This window comes from Alosa sapidissima, chromosome 4, assembly GCF_018492685.1.
Source record: "Alosa sapidissima isolate fAloSap1 chromosome 4, fAloSap1.pri, whole genome shotgun sequence".
Lineage (NCBI taxonomy): Eukaryota > Metazoa > Chordata > Actinopteri > Clupeiformes > Clupeidae > Alosa > Alosa sapidissima.
Genome location: NC_055960.1, coordinates 12,865,046 through 12,881,896, shown reverse-complemented (window position 1 = coordinate 12,881,896; position 16,851 = coordinate 12,865,046). Strand labels below are relative to the sequence as shown.

Sequence of the window (16,851 nt, the reverse complement as noted above, 5' to 3'; positions counted from 1 at the left end):
ATACTCAGATATATAAGTCAAATGTCCTCTTTTGTACAAACGGTTTCTTCGACTTAAAATGGTTGCTATAGGTACATGACAATTATTTCATCACTTGATTTTTCAAGTTTGAGCACCAGGATGGCCGAGTGGTTAAGGCGTTGGACTAAAGATCCAATGGACGTATGTCCTCATGGGTACGAACCCCACTCCTGCTAACTATCTTAATGGTGCAGAGGCTGGGACAACCCTGATTATTGAATTGCAACTAACACACCATTACTTTCATGTTCTTCATGCCATACATCTGTTGCTCTGGTTCATTGTGGCCAATGTTATAGGTCCTCCTTCAAAGCACAACATGTGCTGCCACAGCCCAAACCACAAGCAGAATTATAATTTTTTGTACACACACAAAAATTCCAATGCAGTCCTGCAAGATACAAAAACAACAACACAGAAGCTGCTTAACCGCACGTGCTGCATATTGTACCCGGGATCCATAAAGGCCCTCTTGATAGAATGTCATCTCCATTAAGAGAGACATACTCAGATATATAAGTCAAATGTCCTCTTTTGTACAAACGATTTCTTTGACTTAAAATGGTTGCTATAGGTACATGACAATGATGTCATCACTTTATTTTTCAAGTTTGAGCACCAGGATGGCCGAGTGGTTAAGGCGTTGGACTTAAGATCCAATGGACGTATGTCCTCGTGGGTTCGAACCCCACTCCTGGTAACTATCTTAATGGTGCAGAGGCTGGGACAACCCGGATTATTGAATTGCAACTAACACACCATTACTTTCATGTTCTTCATGCCATACATCTGTGGCTCTGATTCATTGTGGCCAATGTTATAGGTCCTCCTTCAAAGCACAACATGTGCTGCCACAGCCCAAACCACAAGCACAATTATAATTTTTTGTACACACACAAAAATTCCAATGCAGTCCTGCAAGATACAAAAACAACAACACAGAAGCTGCTTAACCGCACGTGCTGCATGTTGTACCCGGGATCCATAAAGGCCCTCTTGATAGAATGACATCTCCATCAAGAGAGACATACTCAGATATATAAGTCAAATGTCCTCTTTTGTACAAACGATTTCTTTGGCTGAAAATGGTTGCTATAGGTACATGACAATGATGTCATCACTTTATTTTTCAAGTTTGAGCACCAGGATGGCCGAGTGGTTAAGGCGTTGGACTTAAGATCCAATGGACGTATGTCCTTGTGGGTTCGAACCCCACTCCTGGTAACTATCTTAATGGTGCAGAGGCTGGGACAACCCTGATTATTGAATTGCAACTAACACACCATTACTTTCATGTTCTTCATGCCATACATCTGTGGCTCTGCTTCATCGTGGCCAATGTTATAGGTCCTCCTTCAAAGCACAACATGTGCTGCCACAGCCCAAACCACAAGCACAATTATAATTTTTTGTACACACACAAAAATTCCAATGCAGTCCTGCAAGATACAAAAACAACAACACAGAAGCTGCTTAACCGCACGTGCCGCATGTTGTACCCGGGATCCATGAAGGCCCTCTTGATAGAATGACATCTCCATCAAGAGAGACATACTCAGATATATAAATCAAATGTCCTCTTTTGTACAAACGATTTCTTTGGCTGAAAATGGTTGCTATAGGTACATGACAATGATGTCATCACTTTATTTTTCAAGTTTGAGCACCAGGATGGCCGAGTTGTTAAGGCGTTGGACTTAAGATCCCATGGACGTATGTCCTCGTGGGTTCGAACCCCACTCCTTGTAAATATCTTAATGCTGAAGAGTGACACTGCCGTGATGATCTTGACGAATTAAATGCAACTGCTTCTCTGTGGATTATAATTACTTATAAATGGAAATATTAAAACTAAAGGCGGCATTAAACACTAGTGGAAAAACCTCTACATCAACAGGGATTAACTCATATATAACAGTTATCAAATGTCCTTTTTGTACAAATGGTTCTTTAGGCTACAACATTTCCCCAAAAAAAGTCAAATTTAAGGCCAAGAAATGAATAACTAATTTCTCTAAAATGGAAATTAATTATAACAAAATGTAAAGGTCAATTACAAAAAATATCTCAAGCCAAAATCTATTAGGAATAAAAAGTCTTATGAGCTAAGGGTTTATAAGTGACAATAAAAAACATGGTTCAAAATGGTTTATACATAACATGATAATGATCTCATCACTTGTGTTTACAGGTGCAAGCACCAGGATGGCCGAGTGGTTAAGGCGTTGGACTTAAGATCCAATGGACGTATGTCCTCGTGGGTTCGAACCCCACTCCTGGTAACTATCTTAATGGTGCAGAGGCTGGGACAACCCTGATTATTGAATTGCAACTAACACACCATTACTTTCATGTTCTTCATGCCATACATCTGTGGCTCTGCTTCATTCTGGCCAATGTTATAGGTCCTCCTTCAAAGCACAACATGTGCTGCCACAGCCCAAACCACAAGCACAATTATAATTTTTTGTACACACACAAAAATTCCAATGCAGTCCTGCAAGATACAAAAACAACAACACAGAAGCTGCTTAACCGCACGTGCCGCATGTTGTACCCGGGATCCATGAAGGCCCTCTTGATAGAATGACATCTCCATCAAGAGAGACATACTCAGATATATAAGTCAAATGTCCTCTTTTGTACAAACGATTTCTTTGGCTGAAAATGGTTGCTATAGGTACATGACAATGATGTCATCACTTTATTTTTCAAGTTTGAGCACCAGGATGGCCGAGTTGTTAAGGCGTTGGACTTAAGATCCCATGGACGTATGTCCTCGTGGGTTCGAACCCCACTCCTTGTAAATATCTTAATGCTGAAGAGTGACACTGCCGTGATGATCTTGATGAATTAAATGCAACTGCTTCTCTGTGGATTATAATTACTTATAAATGGAAATATTAAAACTAAAGGCGGCATTAAACACTAGTGGAAAAACCTCTACATCAAGAGGGATTAACTCATATATAACAGTTATCAAATGTCCTTTTTGTACAAATGGTTCTTTAGGCTACAACATTTCCCCCAAAAAAGTCAAATTTAAGGCCAAGAAATGAATAACTAATTTCTCTAAAATGGAAATTAATTATAACAAAAGGTAAAGGTCAATTACAAAAAATATCTCAAGCCAAAATCTATTAGGAATAAAAAGTCTTATGAGCTAAGGGTTTATAAGTGACAATAAAAAACATGGTTCAAAATGGTTTATACATAACATGATAATGATCTCATCACTTGTGTTTACAGGTGCAAGCACCAGGATGGCCGAGTGGTTAAGGCGTTGGACTTAAGATCCAATGGACGTATGTCCTCGTGGGTTCGAACCCCACTCCTGGTAACTATCTTAATGGTGCAGAGGCTGGGACAACCCTTATTATTGAATTGCAACTAACACACCGTTACTTTCATGTTCTTCATGCCATACATCTGTGGCTCTGGTTCATTGTGGCCAATGTTATAGGTCCTCCTTCAAAGCACAACATGTGCTGCCACAGCCCAAACCACAAGCAGAATTATAATTTTTTGTACACACACAAAAATTCCAATGCAGTCCTGCAAGATACAAAAACAACATCACAGAAGCTGCTTAACCGCACGTGCTGCATGTTGTACCCGGGATCCATAAAAGCCCTCTTGATAGAATGACATCTCCATCAAGAGAGACATACTCAGATATATAAGTCAAATGTCCTCTTTTGTACAAACGGTTTCTTCGACTTAAAATGGTTGCTATAGGTACATGACAATTATTTCATCACTTGATTTTTCAAGTTTGAGCACCAGGATGGCCGAGTGGTTAAGGCGTTGGACTAAAGATCCAATGGACGTATGTCCTCGTGGGTACGAACCCCTCTCCTGCTAACTATCTTAATGGTGCAGAGGCTGGGACAACCCTGATTATTGAATTGCAACTAACACACCATTACTTTCATGTTCTTCATGCCATACATCTGTGGCTCTGGTTCATTGTGGCCAATGTTATAGGTCCTCCTTCAAAGCACAACATGTGCTGCCACAGCCCAAACCACAAGCAGAATTATAATTTTTTGTACACACACAAAAATTCCAATGCAGTCCTGCAAGATACAAAAACAACAACACAGAAGCTGCTTAACCGCACGTGCTGCATATTGTACCCGGGATCCATAAAGTCCCTCTTGATAGAATGTCATCTCCATTAAGAGAGACATACTCAGATATATAAGTCAAATGTCCTCTTTTGTGCAAACGGTTTCTTAGACTTAAAATGGTTGCTATAGGTACATGACAATGATGTCATCACTTGATTTTTCAAGTTTGAGCACCAGGATGGCCGAGTGGTTAAGGCGTTGGACTTAAGATCCAATGGACGTATGTCCTCGTGGGTTCGAACCCCACTCCTGGTAACTATCTTAATGGTGCAGAGGCTGGGACAACCCGGATTATTGAATTGCAACTAACACACCATTACTTTCATGTTCTTCATGCCATACATCTGTGGCTCTGATTCATTGTGGCCAATGTTATAGGTCCTCCTTCAAAGCACAACATGTGCTGCCACAGCCCAAACCACAAGCACAATTATAATTTTTTGTACACACACAAAAATTCCAATGCAGTCCTGCAAGATACAAAAACAACAACACAGAAGCTGCTTAACCGCACGTGCTGCATGTTGTACCCGGGATCCATAAAGGCCCTCTTGATAGAATGACATCTCCATCAAGAGAGACATACTCAGATATATAAGTCAAATGTCCTCTTTTGTACAAACGGTTTCTTTGACTTAAAATGGTTGCTATAGGTACATGACAATGATGTCATCACTTGATTTTTCAAGTTTGAGCACCAGGATGGCCGAGTGGTTAAGGCGTTGGACTTAAGATCCCATGGACGTATGTCCTCGTGGGTTCGAACCCCACTCCTTGTAAATATCTTAATGCTGAAGAGTGACACTGCCGTGATGATCTTGACGAATTAAATGCAACTGCTTCTCTGTGGATTATAATTACTTATAAATGGAAATATTAAAACTAAAGGCGGCATTAAACACTAGTGGAAAAACCTCTACATCAAGAGGGATTAACTCATATATAACAGTTATCAAATGTCCTTTTTGTACAAATGGTTCTTTAGGCTACAACATTTCCCCAAAAAAAGTCAAATTTAAGGCCAAGAAATGAATAACTAATTTCTCTAAAATGGAAATTAATTATAACAAAATGTAAAGGTCAATTACAAAAAATATCTCAAGCCAAAATCTATTAGGAATAAAAAGTCTTATGAGCTAAGGGTTTATAAGTGACAATAAAAAACATGGTTCAAAATGGTTTATACATAACATGATAATGATCTCATCACTTGTGTTTACAGGTGCAAGCACCAGGATGGCCGAGTGGTTAAGGCGTTGGACTTAAGATCCAATGGACGTATGTCCTCGTGGGTTCGAACCCCACTCCTGGTAACTATCTTAATGGTGCAGAGGCTGGGACAACCCTTATTATTGAATTGCAACTAACACACCGTTACTTTCATGTTCTTCATGCCATACATCTGTGGCTCTGGTTCATTGTGGCCAATGTTATAGGTCCTCCTTCAAAGCACAACATGTGCTGCCACAGCCCAAACCACAAGCAGAATTATAATTTTTTGTACACACACAAAAATTCCAATGCAGTCCTGCAAGATACAAAAACAACAACACAGAAGCTGCTTAACCGCACGTGCTGCATGTTGTACCCGGGATCCATAAAAGCCCTCTTGATAGAATGACATCTCCATCAAGAGAGACATACTCAGATATATAAGTCAAATGTCCTCTTTTGTACAAACGGTTTCTTTGACTTAAAATGGTTGCTATAGATACATGACAATTATGTCATCACTTGATTTTTCAAGTTTGAGCACCAGGATGGCCGAGTGGTTAAGGCGTTGGACTTAAAATCCAATGGACGTATGTCCTCGTGGGTTCGAACCCCACTCCTGGTAACTGTCTTAATGGTGCAGAGGCTGGGACAACCCTGATTATTGAATTGCAACTAACACACCATTACTTTCATGTTCTTCATGCCATACATCTGTGGCTCTGGTTCATTGTGGCCAATGTTATAGGTCCTCCTTCAAAGCACAACATGTGCTGCCACAGCCCAAACCACAATCACAATTATAATTTTTTGTACACACACAAAAAATCCAATGCAGTCCTGCAAGATACAAAAACAACAACACAGAAGCTGCTTAACCGCACGTGCTGCATGTTGTACCCGGGATCCATAAAGGCCCTCTTGATAGAATGACATCTCCATCAAGAGAGACATACTCAGATATATAAGTCAAATGTCCTCTTTTGTACAAACGGTTTCTTTGACTTAAAATGGTTGCTATAGGTACATGACAATTATGTCATCACTTGATTTTTCACGTTTGAGCACCAGGATGGCCGAGTGGTTAAGGCGTTGGACTTAAGATCCAATGGACGTATGTCCTCGTGGGTTCGACCCCCACTCCTGGTAACTATCTTAATGGTGCAGAGGCTGGGACAACCCTGATTATTGAATTGCAACTAACACACCATTACTTTCATGTTCTTCATGCCATACATCTGTGGCTCTGGTTCATTGTGGCCAATGTTATAGGTCCTCCTTCAAAGCACAACATGTGCTGCCACAGCCCAAACCACAAGCAGAATTATAATTTTTTGTACACACACAAAAATTCCAATGCAGTCCTGCAAGATACAAAAACAACAACACAGAAGCTGCTTAACCGCACGTGCTGCATGTTGTACCCGGGATCCATAAAGGCCCTCTTGATAGAATGACATCTCCATCAAGAGAGACATACTCAGATATATAAGTCAAATGTCCTCTTTTGTACAAACGGTTTCTTTGACTTAAAATGGTTGCTATAGGTACATGACAATTATGTCATCACTTGATTTTTCAAGTTTGAGCACCAGGATGGCCGAGTGGTTAAGGCGTTGGACTTAAGATCCAATGGACGTATGTCCTCGTGGGTTCGAACCCCACTCCTGGTAACTGTCTTAATGGTGCAGAGGCTGGGACAACCCTGATTATTGAATTGCAACTAACACACCATTACTTTCATGTTCTTCATGCCATACATCTGTGGCTCTGGTTCATTGTGGCCAATGTTATAGGTCCTCCTTCAAAGCACAACATGTGCTGCCACAGCCCAAACCACAATCACAATTATAATTTTTTGTACACACACAAAAAATCCAATGCAGTCCTGCAAGATACAAAAACAACAACACAGAAGCTGCTTAACCGCACGTGCTGCATGTTGTACCCGGGATCCATAAAGGCCCTCTTGATAGAATGACATCTCCATCAAGAGAGACATACTCAGATATATAAGTCAAATGTCCTCTTTTGTACAAACGGTTTCTTTGACTTAAAATGGTTGCTATAGGTACATGACAATTATGTCATCACTTGATTTTTCACGTTTGAGCACCAGGATGGCCGAGTGGTTAAGGCGTTGGACTTAAGATCCAATGGACGTATGTCCTCGTGGGTTCGAACCCCACTCCTGGTAACTATCTTAATGGTGCAGAGGCTGGGACAACCCTGATTATTGAATTGCAACTAACACACCATTACTTTCATGTTCTTCATGCCATACATCTGTGGCTCTGGTTCATTGTGGCCAATGTTATAGGTCCTCCTTCAAAGCACAACATGTGCTGCCACAGCCCAAACCACAAGCAGAATTATAATTTTTTGTACACACACAAAAATTCCAATGCAGTCCTGCAAGATACAAAAACAACAACACAGAAGCTGCTTAACCGCACGTGCTGCATGTTGTACCCGGGATCCATAAAGGCCCTCTTGATAGAATGACATCTCCATCAAGAGAGACATACTCAGATATATAAGTCAAATGTCCTCTTTTGTGCAAACGGTTTCTTTGACTTAAAATGGTTGCTATAGGTACATGACAATGATGTCATCACTTGATTTTTCAAGTTTGAGCACCAGGATGGCCGAGTGGTTAAGGCGTTGGACTTAAGATCCAATGGACGTATGTCCTCGTGGGTTCGAACCCCACTCCTGGTAACTATCTTAATGGTGCAGAGGCTGGGACAACCCTGATTATTGAATTGCAACTAACACACCATTACTTTCATGTTCTTCATGCCATACATCTGTGGCTCTGGTTCATTGTGGCCAATGTTATAGGTCCTCCTTCAAAGCACAACATGTGCTGCCACAGCCCAAACCTCAAGCAGAATTATAATTTTTTGTACACACACAAAAACTCCAATGCAGTCCTGCAAGATACAAAAACAACAACACAGAAGCTGCTTAACCGCACGTGCTGCATGTTGTACCCGGGATCCATAAAGGCCCTCTTGATAGAATGACATCTCCATCAAGAGAGACATACTCAGATATATAAGTAAAATGTCCTCTTTTGTGCAAACGGTTTCTTTGACTTAAAATGGTTGCTATAGGTACATGACAATGATGTCATCACTTGATTTTTCAAGTTTGAGCACCAGGATGGCCGAGTGGTTAAGGCGTTGGACTTAAGATCCAATGGACGTATGTCCTCGTGGGTTCGAACCCCACTCCTGGTAACTATCTTAATGGTTCAGAGGCTGGGACAACCCTGATTATTGAATTACAACTAACACACCATTACTTTCATGTTCTTCATGCCATACATCTGTGGCTCTGATTTATTGTGGCCAATGTTATAGGTCCTCCTTCAAAGCACAACATGTGCTGCCACAGCCCAAACCACAAGCAGAATTATAATTTTTTGTACACACACAAAAATTCCAATGCAGTCCTGCAAGATACAAAAACAACAACACAGAAGCTGCTTAACCGCACGTGCTGCATGTTGTACCCGGGATCCATAAAGGCCCTCTTGATAGAATGACATCTCCATCAAGAGAGACATACTCAGATATATAAGTCAAATGTCCTCTTTTGTGCAAACGGTTTCTTTGACTTAAAATGGTTGCTATAGGTACATGACAATGATGTCATCACTTGATTTTTCAAGTTTGAGCACCAGGATGGCCGAGTGGTTAAGGCGTTGGACTTAAGATCCAATGGACGTATGTCCTCGTGGGTTCGAACCCCACTCCTGGTAACTATCTTAATGGTGCAGAGGCTGGGACAACCCTGATTATTGAATTACAACTAACACACCATTACTTTCATGTTCTTCATGCCATACATCTGTGGCTCTGATTCATTGTGGCCAATGTTATAGGTCCTCCTTCAAAGCACAACATGTGCTGCCACAGCCCAAACCACAAGCACAATTATAATTTTTTGTACACACACAAAAATTCCAATGCAGTCCTGCAAGATACAAAAACAACAACACAGAAGCTGCTTAACCGCACGTGCTGCATGTTGTACCCGGGATCCATAAAGGCCCTCTTGATAGAATGACATCTCCATCAAGAGAGACATACTCAGATATATAAGTCAAATGTCCTCTTTTGTACAAACGGTTTCTTTGACTTAAAATGGTTGCTATAGGTACATGACAATGATGTCATCACTTGATTTTTCAAGTTTGAGCACCAGGATGGCCGAGTGGTTAAGGCATTGGACTTAAGATCCAATGGACGTATGTCCTCGTCGGTTCGAACCCCACTCCTGGTAACTGTCTTAATGGTGCAGAGGCTGGGACAACCCTGATTATTGAATTGCAACTAACACACCATTACTTTCATGTTCTTCATGCCATACATCTGTGGCTCTGGTTCATTGTGGCCAATGTTATAGGTCCTCCTTCAAAGCACAACATGTGCTGCCACAGCCCAAACCACAATTATAATTTTTTGTACACACACAAAAATTCCAATGCAGTCCTGCAAGATACAAAAACAACAACACAGAAGCTGCTTAACCGCACGTGCTGCATGTTGTACCCGGGATCCATAAAGGCCCTCTTGATAGAATGACATCTCCATCAAGAGAGACATACTCAGATATATAAGTCAAATGTCCTCTTTTGTACAAACGGTTTCTTTGACTTAAAATGGTTGCTATAGGTACATGACAATTATTTCATCACTTGATTTTTCAAGTTTGAGCACCAGGATGGCCGAGTGGTTAAGGCGTTGGACTAAAGATCCAATGGACGTATGTCCTCGTGGGTACGAACCCCACTCCTGCTAACTATCTTAATGGTGCAGAGGCTGGGACAACCCTGATTATTGAATTGCAACTAACACACCATTACTTTCATGTTCTTCATGCCATACATCTGTGGCTCTGGTTCATTGTGGCCAATGTTATAGGTCCTCCTTCAAAGCACAACATGTGCTGCCACAGCCCAAACCACAATTATAATTTTTTGTACACACACAAAAATTCCAATGGAGTCCTGCAAGATACAAAAACAACAACACAGAAGCTGCTTAACCGCACGTGCTGCATGTTGTACCCGGGATCCATAAAGGCCCTCTTGATAGAATGACATCTCCATCAAGAGAGACATACTCAGATATATAAGTCAAATGTCCTCTTTTGTACAAACGGTTTCTTTGACTTAAAATGGTTGCTATAGGTACATGACAATTATGTCATCACTTGATTTTTCACGTTTGAGCACCAGGATGGCCGAGTGGTTAAGGCGTTGGACTTAAGATCCAATGGACGTATGTCCTCGTGGGTTCGACCCCCACTCCTGCTAACTATCTTAATGGTGCAGAGGCTGGGACAACCCTGATTATTGAATTGCAACTAACACACCATTACTTTCATGTTCTTCATGCCATACATCTGTGGCTCTGGTTCATTGTGGCCAATGTTATAGGTCCTCCTTCAAAGCACAACATGTGCTGCCACAGCCCAAACCACAAGCAGAATTATAATTTTTTGTACACACACAAAAATTCCAATGCAGTCCTGCAAGATACAAAAACAACAACACAGAAGCTGCTTAACCGCACGTGCTGCATGTTGTACCCGGGATCCATAAAGGCCCTCTTGATAGAATGACATCTCCATCAAGAGAGACATACTCAGATATATAAGTCAAATGTCCTCTTTTGTGCAAACGGTTTCTTTGACTTAAAATGGTTGCTATAGGTACATGACAATTATGTCATCACTTGATTTTTCACGTTTGAGCACCAGGATGGCCGAGTGGTTAAGGCGTTGGACTTAAGATCCAATGGACGTATGTCCTCGTGGGTTCGAACCCCACTCCTGGTAACTATCTTAATGGTGCAGAGGCTGGGACAACCCTGATTATTGAATTGCAACTAACACACCATTACTTTCATGTTCTTCATGCCATACATCTGTGGCTCTGGTTCATTGTGGCCAATGTTATAGGTCCTCCTTCAAAGCACAACATGTGCTGCCACAGCCCAAACCACAAGCAGAATTATAATTTTTTGTACACACACAAAAATTCCAATGCAGTCCTGCAAGATACAAAAACAACAACACAGAAGCTGCTTAACCGCACGTGCTGCATGTTGTACCCGGGATCCATAAAGGCCCTCTTGATAGAATGACATCTCCATCAAGAGAGACATACTCAGATATATAAGTCAAATGTCCTCTTTTGTACAAACGGTTTCTTTGACTTAAAATGGTTGCTATAGGTACATGACAATTATGTCATCACTTGATTTTTCACGTTTGAGCACCAGGATGGCCGAGTGGTTAAGGCGTTGGACTTAAGATCCAATGGACGTATGTCCTCGTGGGTTCGACCCCCACTCCTGGTAACTATCTTAATGGTGCAGAGGCTGGGACAACCCTGATTATTGAATTGCAACTAACACACCATTACTTTCATGTTCTTCATGCCATACATCTGTGGCTCTGGTTCATTGTGGCCAATGTTATAGGTCCTCCTTCAAAGCACAACATGTGCTGCCACAGCCCAAACCACAAGCAGAATTATAATTTTTTGTACACACACAAAAATTCCAATGCAGTCCTGCAAGATACAAAAACAACAACACAGAAGCTGCTTAACCGCACGTGCTGCATGTTGTACCCGGGATCCATAAAGGCCCTCTTGATAGAATGACATCTCCATCAAGAGAGACATACTCAGATATATAAGTCAAATGTCCTCTTTTGTACAAACGGTTTCTTTGACTTAAAATGGTTGCTATAGGTACATGACAATTATGTCATCACTTGATTTTTCACGTTTGAGCACCAGGATGGCCGAGTGGTTAAGGCGTTGGACTTAAGATCCAATGGACGTATGTCCTCGTGGGTTCGACCCCCACTCCTGGTAACTATCTTAATGGTGCAGAGGCTGGGACAACCCTGATTATTGAATTGCAACTAACACACCATTACTTTCATGTTCTTCATGCCATACATCTGTGGCTCTGGTTCATTGTGGCCAATGTTATAGGTCCTCCTTCAAAGCACAACATGTGCTGCCACAGCCCAAACCACAAGCAGAATTATAATTTTTTGTACACACACAAAAATTCCAATGCAGTCCTGCAAGATACAAAAACAACAACACAGAAGCTGCTTAACCGCACGTGCTGCATGTTGTACCCGGGATCCATAAAGGCCCTCTTGATAGAATGACATCTCCATCAAGAGAGACATACTCAGATATATAAGTCAAATGTCCTCTTTTGTACAAACGGTTTCTTTGACTTAAAATGGTTGCTATAGGTACATGACAATTATGTCATCACTTGATTTTTCACGTTTGAGCACCAGGATGGCCGAGTGGTTAAGGCGTTGGACTTAAGATCCAATGGACGTATGTCCTCGTGGGTTCGACCCCCACTCCTGCTAACTATCTTAATGGTGCAGAGGCTGGGACAACCCTGATTATTGAATTGCAACTAACACACCATTACTTTCATGTTCTTCATGCCATACATCTGTGGCTCTGGTTCATTGTGGCCAATGTTATAGGTCCTCCTTCAAAGCACAACATGTGCTGCCACAGCCCAAACCACAAGCAGAATTATAATTTTTTGTACACACACAAAAATTCCAATGCAGTCCTGCAAGATACAAAAACAACAACACAGAAGCTGCTTAACCGCACGTGCTGCATGTTGTACCCGGGATCCATAAAGGCCCTCTTGATAGAATGACATCTCCATCAAGAGAGACATACTCAGATATATAAGTCAAATGTCCTCTTTTGTGCAAACGGTTTCTTTGACTTAAAATGGTTGCTATAGGTACATGACAATTATGTCATCACTTGATTTTTCACGTTTGAGCACCAGGATGGCCGAGTGGTTAAGGCGTTGGACTTAAGATCCAATGGACGTATGTCCTCGTGAGTTCGAACCCCACTCCTGGTAACTATCTTAATGGTGCAGAGGCTGGGACAACCCTGATTATTGAATTGCAACTAACACACCATTACTTTCATGTTCTTCATGCCATACATCTGTGGCTCTGGTTCATTGTGGCCAATGTTATAGGTCCTCCTTCAAAGCACAACATGTGCTGCCACAGCCCAAACCACAAGCAGAATTATAATTTTTTGTACACACACAAAAATTCCAATGCAGTCCTGCAAGATACAAAAACAACAACACAGAAGCTGCTTAACCGCACATGCTGCATGTTGTACCCGGGATCCATAAAGGCCCTCTTGATAGAATGACATCTCCATCAAGAGAGACATACTCAGATATATAAGTCAAATGTCCTCTTTTGTACAAACGGTTTCTTTGACTTAAAATGGTTGCTATAGGTACATGACAATTATGTCATCACTTGATTTTTCACGTTTGAGCACCAGGATGGCCGAGTGGTTAAGGCGTTGGACTTAAGATCCAATGGACGTATGTCCTCGTGGGTTCGACCCCCACTCCTGGTAACTATCTTAATGGTGCAGAGGCTGGGACAACCCTGATTATTGAATTGCAACTAACACACCATTACTTTCATGTTCTTCATGCCATACATCTGTGGCTCTGGTTCATTGTGGCCAATGTTATAGGTCCTCCTTCAAAGCACAACATGTGCTGCCACAGCCCAAACCACAAGCAGAATTATAATTTTTTGTACACACACAAAAATTCCAATGCAGTCCTGCAAGATACAAAAACAACAACACAGAAGCTGCTTAACCGCACGTGCTGCATGTTGTACCCGGGATCCATAAAGGCCCTCTTGATAGAATGACATCTCCATCAAGAGAGACATACTCAGATATATAAGTCAAATGTCCTCTTTTGTACAAACGGTTTCTTTGACTTAAAATGGTTGCTATAGGTACATGACAATTATGTCATCACTTGATTTTTCACGTTTGAGCACCAGGATGGCCGAGTGGTTAAGGCGTTGGACTTAAGATCCAATGGACGTATGTCCTCGTGGGTTCGACCCCCACTCCTGGTAACTATCTTAATGGTGCAGAGGCTGGGACAACCCTGATTATTGAATTGCAACTAACACACCATTACTTTCATGTTCTTCATGCCATACATCTGTGGCTCTGGTTCATTGTGGCCAATGTTATAGGTCCTCCTTCAAAGCACAACATGTGCTGCCACAGCCCAAACCACAAGCAGAATTATAATTTTTTGTACACACACAAAAATTCCAATGCAGTCCTGCAAGATACAAAAACAACAACACAGAAGCTGCTTAACCGCACGTGCTGCATGTTGTACCCGGGATCCATAAAGGCCCTCTTGATAGAATGACATCTCCATCAAGAGAGACATACTCAGATATATAAGTCAAATGTCCTCTTTTGTACAAACGGTTTCTTTGACTTAAAATGGTTGCTATAGGTACATGACAATTATGTCATCACTTGATTTTTCACGTTTGAGCACCAGGATGGCCGAGTGGTTAAGGCGTTGGACTTAAGATCCAATGGACGTATGTCCTCGTGGGTTCGACCCCCACTCCTGGTAACTATCTTAATGGTGCAGAGGCTGGGACAACCCTGATTATTGAATTGCAACTAACACACCATTACTTTCATGTTCTTCATGCCATACATCTGTGGCTCTGGTTCATTGTGGCCAATGTTATAGGTCCTCCTTCAAAGCACAACATGTGCTGCCACAGCCCAAACCACAAGCAGAATTATAATTTTTTGTACACACACAAAAATTCCAATGCAGTCCTGCAAGATACAAAAACAACAACACAGAAGCTGCTTAACCGCACGTGCTGCATGTTGTACCCGGGATCCATAAAGGCCCTCTTGATAGAATGACATCTCCATCAAGAGAGACATACTCAGATATATAAGTCAAATGTCCTCTTTTGTACAAACGGTTTCTTTGACTTAAAATGGTTGCTATAGGTACATGACAATTATGTCATCACTTGATTTTTCACGTTTGAGCACCAGGATGGCCGAGTGGTTAAGGCGTTGGACTTAAGATCCAATGGACGTATGTCCTCGTGGGTTCGACCCCCACTCCTGGTAACTATCTTAATGGTGCAGAGGCTGGGACAACCCTGATTATTGAATTGCAACTAACACACCATTACTTTCATGTTCTTCATGCCATACATCTGTGGCTCTGGTTCATTGTGGCCAATGTTATAGGTCCTCCTTCAAAGCACAACATGTGCTGCCACAGCCCAAACCACAAGCAGAATTATAATTTTTTGTACACACACAAAAATTCCAATGCAGTCCTGCAAGATACAAAAACAACAACACAGAAGCTGCTTAACCGCACGTGCTGCATGTTGTACCCGGGATCCATAAAGGCCCTCTTGATAGAATGACATCTCCATCAAGAGAGACATACTCAGATATATAAGTCAAATGTCCTCTTTTGTGCAAACGGTTTCTTTGACTTAAAATGGTTGCTATAGGTACATGACAATTATGTCATCACTTGATTTTTCACGTTTGAGCACCAGGATGGCCGAGTGGTTAAGGCGTTGGACTTAAGATCCAATGGACGTATGTCCTCGTGGGTTCGAACCCCACTCCTGGTAACTATCTTAATGGTGCAGAGGCTGGGACAACCCTGATTATTGAATTGCAACTAACACACCATTACTTTCATGTTCTTCATGCCATACATCTGTGGCTCTGGTTCATTGTGGCCAATGTTATAGGTCCTCCTTCAAAGCACAACATGTGCTGCCACAGCCCAAACCACAAGCAGAATTATAATTTTTTGTACACACACAAAAATTCCAATGCAGTCCTGCAAGATACAAAAACAACAACACAGAAGCTGCTTAACCGCACGTGCTGCATGTTGTACCCGGGATCCATAAAGGCCCTCTTGATAGAATGACATCTCCATCAAGAGAGACATACTCAGATATATAAGTCAAATGTCCTCTTTTGTGCAAACGGTTTCTTTGACTTAAAATGGTTGCTATAGGTACATGACAATGATGTCATCACTTGATTTTTCAAGTTTGAGCACCAGGATGGCCGAGTGGTTAAGGCGTTGGACTTAAGATCCAATGGACGTATGTCCTCGTGGGTTCGAACCCCACTCCTGGTAACTATCTTAATGGTGCAGAGGCTGGGACAACCCTGATTATTGAATTACAACTAACACACCATTACTTTCATGTTCTTCATGCCATACATCTGTGGCTCTGATTCATTGTGGCCAATGTTATAGGTCCTCCTTCAAAGCACAACATGTGCTGCCACAGCCCAAACCACAAGCACAATTATAATTTTTTGTACACACACAAAAATTCCAATGCAGTCCTGCAAGATACAAAAACAACAACACAGAAGCTGCTTAACCGCACGTGCTGCATGTTGTACCCGGGATCCATAAAGGCCCTCTTGATAGAATGACATCTCCATCAAGAGAGACATACTCAGATATATAAGTCAAATGTCCTCTTTTGTACAAACGGTTTCTTTGACTTAAAATGGTTG

At 41.6% G+C, this 16,851-nt stretch overlaps 32 non-coding genes across 32 annotated transcripts; all 32 read left to right on the top strand.

Annotated features, from left to right (window-relative positions):
- Positions 1–114: 114 nt before the first annotated feature.
- trnaf-aaa lies at positions 115–197 on the top strand. The gene has a single exon. It is a non-coding gene; the product is annotated as a tRNA-Phe (tRNA).
- A 441-nt stretch (positions 198–638) lies between these two features.
- On the top strand, positions 639–721 carry trnal-uaa. The gene has a single exon. It is a non-coding gene; the product is annotated as a tRNA-Leu (tRNA).
- Positions 722–1,162: 441 nt separating this feature from the next.
- On the top strand, positions 1,163–1,245 carry trnal-uaa. The gene has a single exon. It is a non-coding gene; the product is annotated as a tRNA-Leu (tRNA).
- A 441-nt stretch (positions 1,246–1,686) lies between these two features.
- trnal-uaa lies at positions 1,687–1,769 on the top strand. The gene has a single exon. It is a non-coding gene; the product is annotated as a tRNA-Leu (tRNA).
- A 451-nt stretch (positions 1,770–2,220) lies between these two features.
- Positions 2,221–2,303, top strand: trnal-uaa. Its single transcript has one exon. It is a non-coding gene; the product is annotated as a tRNA-Leu (tRNA).
- Positions 2,304–2,744: 441 nt separating this feature from the next.
- On the top strand, positions 2,745–2,827 carry trnal-uaa. The gene has a single exon. It is a non-coding gene; the product is annotated as a tRNA-Leu (tRNA).
- Positions 2,828–3,278: 451 nt separating this feature from the next.
- On the top strand, positions 3,279–3,361 carry trnal-uaa. The gene has a single exon. It is a non-coding gene; the product is annotated as a tRNA-Leu (tRNA).
- A 441-nt stretch (positions 3,362–3,802) lies between these two features.
- Positions 3,803–3,885, top strand: trnaf-aaa. Its single transcript has one exon. It is a non-coding gene; the product is annotated as a tRNA-Phe (tRNA).
- A 441-nt stretch (positions 3,886–4,326) lies between these two features.
- On the top strand, positions 4,327–4,409 carry trnal-uaa. Its single transcript has one exon. It is a non-coding gene; the product is annotated as a tRNA-Leu (tRNA).
- A 441-nt stretch (positions 4,410–4,850) lies between these two features.
- On the top strand, positions 4,851–4,933 carry trnal-uaa. Its single transcript has one exon. It is a non-coding gene; the product is annotated as a tRNA-Leu (tRNA).
- A 451-nt stretch (positions 4,934–5,384) lies between these two features.
- On the top strand, positions 5,385–5,467 carry trnal-uaa. The gene has a single exon. It is a non-coding gene; the product is annotated as a tRNA-Leu (tRNA).
- A 441-nt stretch (positions 5,468–5,908) lies between these two features.
- On the top strand, positions 5,909–5,991 carry trnal-uaa. The gene has a single exon. It is a non-coding gene; the product is annotated as a tRNA-Leu (tRNA).
- A 441-nt stretch (positions 5,992–6,432) lies between these two features.
- trnal-uaa lies at positions 6,433–6,515 on the top strand. Its single transcript has one exon. It is a non-coding gene; the product is annotated as a tRNA-Leu (tRNA).
- Positions 6,516–6,956: 441 nt separating this feature from the next.
- Positions 6,957–7,039, top strand: trnal-uaa. Its single transcript has one exon. It is a non-coding gene; the product is annotated as a tRNA-Leu (tRNA).
- Positions 7,040–7,480: 441 nt separating this feature from the next.
- On the top strand, positions 7,481–7,563 carry trnal-uaa. The gene has a single exon. It is a non-coding gene; the product is annotated as a tRNA-Leu (tRNA).
- Positions 7,564–8,004: 441 nt separating this feature from the next.
- On the top strand, positions 8,005–8,087 carry trnal-uaa. The gene has a single exon. It is a non-coding gene; the product is annotated as a tRNA-Leu (tRNA).
- Positions 8,088–8,528: 441 nt separating this feature from the next.
- On the top strand, positions 8,529–8,611 carry trnal-uaa. Its single transcript has one exon. It is a non-coding gene; the product is annotated as a tRNA-Leu (tRNA).
- Positions 8,612–9,052: 441 nt separating this feature from the next.
- Positions 9,053–9,135, top strand: trnal-uaa. The gene has a single exon. It is a non-coding gene; the product is annotated as a tRNA-Leu (tRNA).
- A 441-nt stretch (positions 9,136–9,576) lies between these two features.
- On the top strand, positions 9,577–9,659 carry trnal-uaa. The gene has a single exon. It is a non-coding gene; the product is annotated as a tRNA-Leu (tRNA).
- A 435-nt stretch (positions 9,660–10,094) lies between these two features.
- On the top strand, positions 10,095–10,177 carry trnaf-aaa. Its single transcript has one exon. It is a non-coding gene; the product is annotated as a tRNA-Phe (tRNA).
- A 435-nt stretch (positions 10,178–10,612) lies between these two features.
- On the top strand, positions 10,613–10,695 carry trnal-uaa. The gene has a single exon. It is a non-coding gene; the product is annotated as a tRNA-Leu (tRNA).
- Positions 10,696–11,136: 441 nt separating this feature from the next.
- Positions 11,137–11,219, top strand: trnal-uaa. The gene has a single exon. It is a non-coding gene; the product is annotated as a tRNA-Leu (tRNA).
- A 441-nt stretch (positions 11,220–11,660) lies between these two features.
- Positions 11,661–11,743, top strand: trnal-uaa. The gene has a single exon. It is a non-coding gene; the product is annotated as a tRNA-Leu (tRNA).
- Positions 11,744–12,184: 441 nt separating this feature from the next.
- trnal-uaa lies at positions 12,185–12,267 on the top strand. Its single transcript has one exon. It is a non-coding gene; the product is annotated as a tRNA-Leu (tRNA).
- A 441-nt stretch (positions 12,268–12,708) lies between these two features.
- Positions 12,709–12,791, top strand: trnal-uaa. The gene has a single exon. It is a non-coding gene; the product is annotated as a tRNA-Leu (tRNA).
- Positions 12,792–13,232: 441 nt separating this feature from the next.
- Positions 13,233–13,315, top strand: trnal-uaa. The gene has a single exon. It is a non-coding gene; the product is annotated as a tRNA-Leu (tRNA).
- Positions 13,316–13,756: 441 nt separating this feature from the next.
- On the top strand, positions 13,757–13,839 carry trnal-uaa. Its single transcript has one exon. It is a non-coding gene; the product is annotated as a tRNA-Leu (tRNA).
- A 441-nt stretch (positions 13,840–14,280) lies between these two features.
- trnal-uaa lies at positions 14,281–14,363 on the top strand. The gene has a single exon. It is a non-coding gene; the product is annotated as a tRNA-Leu (tRNA).
- A 441-nt stretch (positions 14,364–14,804) lies between these two features.
- Positions 14,805–14,887, top strand: trnal-uaa. Its single transcript has one exon. It is a non-coding gene; the product is annotated as a tRNA-Leu (tRNA).
- A 441-nt stretch (positions 14,888–15,328) lies between these two features.
- On the top strand, positions 15,329–15,411 carry trnal-uaa. Its single transcript has one exon. It is a non-coding gene; the product is annotated as a tRNA-Leu (tRNA).
- Positions 15,412–15,852: 441 nt separating this feature from the next.
- Positions 15,853–15,935, top strand: trnal-uaa. Its single transcript has one exon. It is a non-coding gene; the product is annotated as a tRNA-Leu (tRNA).
- A 441-nt stretch (positions 15,936–16,376) lies between these two features.
- On the top strand, positions 16,377–16,459 carry trnal-uaa. The gene has a single exon. It is a non-coding gene; the product is annotated as a tRNA-Leu (tRNA).
- Positions 16,460–16,851: the final 392 nt, after the last annotated feature.